Genomic DNA, 6,097 nt, shown 5'->3' with positions numbered 1-6,097 from the left:
TTTGCCAGAGCCTTGTGGTGAGGCCATAGAGACTCTGGGTTGTACTGAGTGGTCTGCATCGGTGGCTGCATGGGACAGCATTGGTTGCTGGGTTTTCTCTTCTGTGTACGGGCCCACGACCCCCACCCCCGGTCTCCTTAACTGCCCCTCCCAGGACCTCTTCCCAGATGGGACTTGGAGGCTTGTTTGACACAAGCCCAGCAGTGATGAGAAGAAGTGGGAGTGGAAGGATCTCCTAGGACAGCAGCCTTGGGCAAGCGACCACTCTTGGCCCTGGAAGGGTCTGCCCTTCTCTGGCCTGTCTCACTCACAGCATCCTAAGGGATGAGAATGGTTTGAGATGGGGACCATACCAAAGTCACCTATCTCCCTCTAAAGACATGGCCCCAGACTGACACGGGCTCCTTCCTCTTGCCCCTGAGCATCAACGTTTGCAGTTTAGGACCACACCTGAGTCTCTGTGAGGTGGGTAGGGAAGGGCCCAGTCAACTAATATTCATTGAGCACCATCGATGTAGCAGGTGTGCCCCAAGCAATGGGGAGACAGTGCTGAACAGGACAGAGTCCCTGCTCCCAAGAGGCTTGCATGCTAGTGAGCACACAATAAATAGGTAAGACCCCCCCTCCCACCAAACAACTCACTGCCGTAGAATCAATTCTGACTCCTAGCAGCACCGAAACATACAGTGTGAGGCTAACGAAAGGTTATGAAAAGTGAGGAGGTGGTGGATGTCGGAGCTCTGTGTATGACTGGGATTGGGCGTGAGTGGAGGAGACAGATGGTGTGACCGGTCCAAGCATGAGGCCAGAGATGACCAGACATATCAACAGCCAGGTGGACAGACTGACAGTGGGGGGACAGAAGGTGAGGCAAGAGCTGGCCCAGGCCTGGAGGCAGGACTGCATCCGCCTCAGGGAGAGGGGCCGGCAAGGGAGATGGGCTCTATTAAACTGATGACTACTGGGACCTAATCCCGTGCCAGGCCCGGAGGCAGGGCGGGTTGTGTATGTGTGTTGGGGGGAGGGGAGCACTCCCGCTGGGGTGTAATTTCACGCTGAAGGGCCTGATGGGGCATCCTGGGGACTGATCCTTTCTGGATCAGAAAACCCACTTCCCTTTGTCGCATGCAGGGCGATTAGTGCCTTAACCCTTTGTACGCTGGCCCTGGGCCAACCCCGCCCCATTCCACCTCCAGCTCCTGGGTACCAAGTCCGGAGCCTTCTGCCTACAACTCAGCCAAGGCCAGGTCCTAGTCCAGTCCGCACGGAGGGAGAAGGGAGCTAGCAGGGAGGGGAGAGGGGTGCGGATCCCAGACAAATCCTATGCAGCTCTCTTCTCTTTCCCTCGGCTCCCTAGGCCCTTGTGCCCCCAGTGAAGGGGGCTCCCAACCCTCCCTGCAGGCTCTTCTCAGCTCTGCTCTGGGTCAGGCTCCTCCAAGAACGCTGTGCCCCAGGGGACACCACACTGTGAGGAGGCTGCAAGTTCCCATTCCCAGACTTCTCACAGGTCCTGGGACGAAGGAAGGGAAGCTCACTACCCACCCACTGTGTCCCAGCACTGAAGTCTAAAACACAGAGGCTTCGCCTTCTCCTCCTGCTGACGGGTCAGTGGGCAATGATGGGCAGTGGCCAGCCCAGGAGGCTCAGGTCTCTGAACTCCCCAGGCGAGCCCCAGAATTGCCACTGGACATCCTAGAAGTGGGAAGGCCGTTGCAGACAGCCCCCCACCCCCACCCCACCCCGCCACCTCAGCCCTCAGCGGCTCTCACCTTTGGCTTCAAGGTGTCCCTCCTCTCCCCTTAGGGAAGATTCTCAACACCACCCCCCCACCGCCACCCCTCTGCCTAACATCCTTGTATCCCTAGCAGCTCTACAGGCTCTGCCCCCTTCCCCACCCCCCCTACCCCGGCCACTGCCCCCAAAGTTCCCCTGGGATCCGGGAGAAGGGCCACCCTGAGCTGGGCTGCCTCCTAGCTCCCCAGGTCTCTAAAACCCCAGCCCCATGAAAAGAAAGCCCCTAAATGTTATTTACACTTCGGAGTCTTAAAAACCATTAACAAAAGCCACTTAATTCAATTATCTTCCCGGCTGGGCTGGCTCTGGGTTCTCGGAGCTGAGCAGGGGCCTCTCCTTGCCGCCCCCTCTTGCTGCAACACCGCCCCCCCCCCACTGTCATTGTGTCGGGCTAATGAGGTAAACTGAAGCGAGCCCTGTCCCCCCTGACAGGTTTATGAGAATTTAATAAAGCGTGGCCGCGACCAAATGAGTTGCCTCAGTCTGGGAGAGCTCATTGTCTTCGGCGTCAGCACTTTCTGACTCAAGCTGCCCCCTCCCCCGCCCCAGCTCCTGCCTGGCTCAGCCTCCCCACCACCCTGAACCCCTACCCTCAGTGCCTCCCAAGGTGAGCTAGAGGCCCCTGTGTACCTGGCAGCGCACTGGCTTGGGCCCTCTGGGACAAGGCACCTGGAGTGGAACCCTGAGTGAGGCAGGCATGGGACTGGTCCCTGTTCCTTGGGAAGGGGCTTTGGGGTCCTTTGGGGTCCTGCCACCCCGCTCATGCACCAGACCTCTGAGATCAAGGCTCCCTACTTTCTGAGTGCCACCTCCTCTGTGCTGCTGTCCCAGGGCCTGGGGCCGACCTGAGGCCTGGCTGGTGCTAAGCTGGAGGTCCATCCAAGTCTCCTTGCCTGGTTGGAGAGGCCAAAGTAAGCTGCCTGAGTGAGGGGCTTTCTCTTCCTGCCACTTCACGGAGTGGCCACCCAGGAACTCAGTCACACAGAAAGTTACCCAGGCCTGACGTTCCTTGGAAGGTAAGAAGTAGTGGATGGAATACAGTCTAAAGTGCAGAAGGGCCTTACCCAAGGTTCCGTAGGCATCAGAAAGGCAGATGGAAGAAGCTCCCCGCCTGAAGGCTTCCCAGCCAGCCAGCCAGGTTCTCCCCCTGGAGCGTCAGGGATACCTGGAGAAGCCAGCTTCCCTTCCTCCTCAAGTCCTGGACAACCTAGACTTGCTCTCTGCCTGGCCTCTCAGAGGTCCGATGACCCAAGTTTCAGGACCACTCCGAGACCTTCTGGGGTTGAACTTTTGCCTGAAGCAGGCGCCTCATCAGGCAGGAAGGCCCTCCTGTCAAAGGAGGTGGTCGAAGAGTGAGCCTCAGGGATCAGCCAAGATACAGGCTCAGCCTTTGGCCAGGGTCAGAGTTCAGTTTGGGGCCAGATTCAGGCCTCTGTGTAGCAACAGGGTCGGGCTCAGTCTGTGATGAGTCAAGACCCAGTGACAAGGTCAGGTTGTTTGTTCCCAGAGCCAGAACTTAGTCTATAATCAGGGTCAGGGCTCCATCTGTGTTCAAACTGGGGTTCAATCTATGATAAAGGTCAAAGTTCCGTCTATGGACTGGGTCAGGGCTCCGTCTAAGATCAGGATCATGTGTATGTGTATACAGCAGGATCAGGGCTCAGTCTACGGTAAAAGACAAGGTTCAGAAGATAAACTAGGCAATGTCAGGTCTCAGGGGGGTGATCAAGGTCAAGGGCAGTCTATAATCAAAGTCAGGGTTGAGTGTATGGCCAGACTCGGGATGTACCTTGATAAAGGCTCAGTCTAGGTCCACTGGGATCGCTCTGTGATAAGGTCAGTCTCCGGGACTGGAGGTTAGTAAATTAGAGTCACTTCACTCTTACCTCCTGGATTCCTGGGAGCCTGAGACCTTCAGAGAAGAGGCAAAGTTGTGCTATCTGGTTGTGCCCAACTGCTTCTACCCACTATCATGTGCCCAGGCTGCCCTCTGGTGGCACTCCCTAGTAGAGCTGAGTATGTCGACAGCCATCCTAGCTCTGGGAGCCTGGCCCTCCCAGGATCCAGAGCCAGGGACATCCTCCTCGCCCGCTCTACATTCCAGCCCCTCCCACTCTACTGGGACACCCCCCACCCCCCTACGCCCACCTCAAAGAAGCAGAAAACCAAGGAGTTGTCCAGGGCAACTTAATGAAGACATCTTTCCTAGAATTCAAAGAGACTTGTTCTTCCATGCACAGACCGAGCTTCTCGGTCTTCTTGTCCAGAATTGGCATCTGGATAAGTCCCTGATGATGTGTAATGGGGAGCTGGAGTTTCAGTTGTGTTATGAGATTCATTCATTCATCAGTTATTTACCAAGTACATGCCGCCTTAGGCACTGATTGTAGCCAGTAAGACAGAAGTCCCAACCTCTTGGAGCTCACAGACCACCCATTTCGCTTGAATCTCCAAATCCTACTCCACACCCCTCATCAGAAAGGTCTTGGCATCAGCAGAAGATTGAGTGGCATTCAGAACTCAGCACTTTGGCGTCCCTTCTCTGCTCTAGGTTCAGAGGTTAGGTTATTCTAGGTTTGGGGTGCTCTGTGTACATCATTTGCTTTGTTTGAGCCCAGGGCTTAAACCTCATTGTCAAGGGCTCCTTGCAAATCTGCATCCGCAGTGCTCTCCTCTCTCCCTCTCTCCAGAATGTGGGCTGTGGCTTCAGGCCCTGTGGGACAGCTCCATTGGGCTGTCAGACCTTTGACCATGCCAAGACCCTTACTTTTCCTCCCCACCCCCTTCCTCTAACCATAAACCCAGGTACTCAACCCGACATTCCCTAACTTCCTCCAGGCTTCCTCTCTTTCACTCTCCCCGATGATTCTCTCCACAGGGAGACTCACCCTTGCAAACGGGCACAGACTCTGTTCCACAGCCACCGCCGGCTCCCCGACCTGCCATCTCTCAGGGCAGTAATCTGCTAACCCACCTTGTTTCCCTCTTGCTCCTTAACAGTCTATGTTCCTCGCAGCAGGCAGAGCAATCTCTACCGCCATAAATCAGATCATGTCACTTCCCTGCTTAACACCCTCCAATGGCTCCCGTCGTCTCACTGAGAGCAAAATCCCAACTCCTCACCCGGAATCCCCATGATCTGAGCACCTTCTTCCCACCCCCGTCTCTACAGCGCTGACTTCTACCCCTCAAACACTCCAAGTGCATCCTCACCTGGCCATTTCTTCCATTGAAAATGTTCTTCTTACTAGAATATTTTGATCAGAGACTCTAGAGAAGAATCTTGATCAAATGGAGGAAAACACAGAACAGAATTTCAAACTCTCAGGGACTCCAGGGCAAAGTGCATGAACCGCTGAAACTAGTACCTTGAACTAGAGATATCCTCTGACATCTTCTTAAAGCCAAACAACAGTTTAGTTTGACTAGTTTTTAAAAACGTCTGACACGAGCATTAGGCACTCTTAAAAATCTCTCTATAGGATCCAATTCCCAACAGTACTTCAGAAGCTTAGCTCAAGAACGTAGAGGACAGTGGAGTTTATGTTCATGGGGAAGGAGCAACTTGGAGAAGGGTGAGAACATTCGCGCGACTCGGAGAACGGGATCCAAGTCACTGGATTGTACAGGTAGAGACTGTTTTGCGGCTGACCTTCTCGACAGAACAACAGGATGTGTTCTTGCTCTAGACCTCCGCACGGCTGACTCTTGTCATTCAGAGCTCAGCTTGTCACTTGCCCAAAGACTTCTCTCACCACTTGCTGAGTCCCTCGATCAGGCTTTCCTAGGAGGATGTTTCCTAAGAGCCATCTTTTGGGGGGACTTGTTTGCTTACTTAATTCTTTATTGCCCAGCTCCCCCAAGTAGACTTAAAAAGTCCACGAGGCCTTGCTGATCACTCTATCCCCCTGGTGCCTGGCACATAGTAGGGTTCAGGAATTATTTGTTGAAACAGTAGAAAGTAGCTCTAAGCCACTGCCTCCATCTCGCCTGTGGGAAGAGGAGGAGGGACCTGCCTCCTGGGCTCTTCAGTGGACACCTTCTTACAGGCCGAGCAACAGCGCTCCTCGGGCCGGCCGGCTGTGCCTCCCCACCTGGGGAAGTCCCCTCTTGGCAAAAGGGACAGGACGGGTGATGACCTTCAACTGGGGTGGCTACTGGAGGTACACCATGGAGTCAGTACCCTACGCAGACGCACAGATACACACCTCTTCTACACATGCATGCCCTCACTCTGAGGCCGTTGCCTTATGCCCTTACCACCTCCTACTCTTTTAAAAATTATTTTATTGGGGGGCTCGTA

This window comes from Echinops telfairi, unplaced genomic scaffold, assembly GCF_000313985.2.
Source record: "Echinops telfairi isolate 266 unplaced genomic scaffold, ASM31398v2 ScPeMD7_443;HRSCAF=831, whole genome shotgun sequence".
Taxonomy (NCBI): domain Eukaryota; kingdom Metazoa; phylum Chordata; class Mammalia; order Afrosoricida; family Tenrecidae; genus Echinops; species Echinops telfairi.
The sequence above is the reverse complement of the archived record's forward strand: the minus strand, read 5'-3'. Positions refer to the sequence as shown.